We start from the raw sequence: 1,295 nt of genomic DNA, 5'->3' as shown, positions 1-1,295 counted from the left end.
CCCCCTCATCTCACTTCATCCAGTCTCAGCCCCCCACCCCCCCAGGTGAGGACGGCAGCCGCCCCAGGAAGCGCTCTCCGGAGGCGACCGCGGTGCGAGCCGACCCGGCCCCGTGGCCACTGGGCTGTGGGTGTTCAGACCTGGGACCCTGGCAGCCCTTCTCCCGGAATGAACCAGGGACCCTGTGGCTTCAAGGAAGAGAGCAGACGGGACCGTCGTTATTGCCACGGTAAACCTGAGCTTTCAAGTTAGGGGGCTGGAGGCGGCTTCCTGGCGTCAAGGCCAGACCCAGCCTGAAGGAGGGAGCGCGGGGTCCCCGCTGAGACCAGACCCTCCGCAGGGGAGCATCTGCGGCCCCCTGGGGACCGTGCGGGCCGTTCGGAGCTCAGAGCAGGACGGACTGGGGGCGGGAGGGCTCTGCTGCGACCCACGGGGAAGGGGGGCTGGCGTGGGGTAGCCTTCTGCCCCCGGCTGGGGTTTGCTCTCGTCCCAGAGGAGAAGGTCCACGTTCTCCGAGAAGGCGATGGACGCGCCCCTGCCTTTTCCAGCTTCCGTGTGAAGCCGGTTTTCTCCGGCCACTTCCATCCAGGCAACGTGTCCCTGCACACGGACGTGGACCCAGCGAGGAGGTGCAGCCGCCTCTCAATCTGCAGAAACGCCTCTCTTCTCACTGAACTTTTGTGTTGGAAAAAAGTTGTATTTGATTTTACTTTTTAATGTTTATTTTTGAGTGAGAGAGAGAGAGAGAGAGAGAGAGAGTGTGTGTGTGTGTGTGCGCACGCGCGCGCAGGGGAGGAGCAGACAGAGAGGGAGACACAGAATCCAAAACAGCCTCCAGGCTCAAGCTGCCACTCAGAGCCCAACGTGGGGCTCAAACCCGTGAACCGTGAGATCGTGACCTGAGCCGAAGTCAGATGCTCAACCGACTGAGCCCCCAGGCTCCCCAACAAGTTGTATTTTATAAAACTGTTATATATGTCAGCACGACATGTTTGTGTTATTTTTAACTGAAATAACTCACATTCTAAGAATTTCTCAGTTTTAATACCCAACGTGGCCAATATCGATAGATGTCACCACATAAACCAAAGCTGTGTGGGGCCCGTGACACTTGTTAGGGTGTAAAGAGGTTCTGATGTGCAGACAGCTGTCCCTGTCATCAGGAGAGCAGAGGAAGGGACATGTGCTCGTGGCTTCCTCGCCCCTGCTCGGGGGTTCTGACCTTGGGGAATGTGGGGTCGCCCCATCCACGGGTGCCGACCCACCCAGAGCCCCCTACTCCACAGAGCTTCCTC

General features: G+C 59.0%; 1 long non-coding RNA gene across 1 annotated transcript; it reads left to right on the top strand.

Annotated features, from left to right (window-relative positions):
- The first annotated feature begins 48 nt into the window (after positions 1-48).
- Positions 49-981, top strand: LOC144237812 (uncharacterized). The gene is made up of 2 exons (XR_013336942.1): positions 49-229; positions 549-981. It is a non-coding gene; the product is annotated as an uncharacterized LOC144237812 (long non-coding RNA).
- The last annotated feature ends 314 nt before the right edge of the window (positions 982-1,295 follow it).

The sequence above is a fragment of the Crocuta crocuta genome, unplaced genomic scaffold (genome assembly GCF_008692635.1).
Source record: "Crocuta crocuta isolate KB4526 unplaced genomic scaffold, BGI_CrCroc_1.0 scaffold1192, whole genome shotgun sequence".
NCBI classification, from domain to species: Eukaryota; Metazoa; Chordata; class Mammalia; order Carnivora; family Hyaenidae; genus Crocuta; species Crocuta crocuta.
The sequence above is the reverse complement of the archived record's forward strand: the minus strand, read 5'-3'. Positions and strand labels throughout refer to the sequence as shown.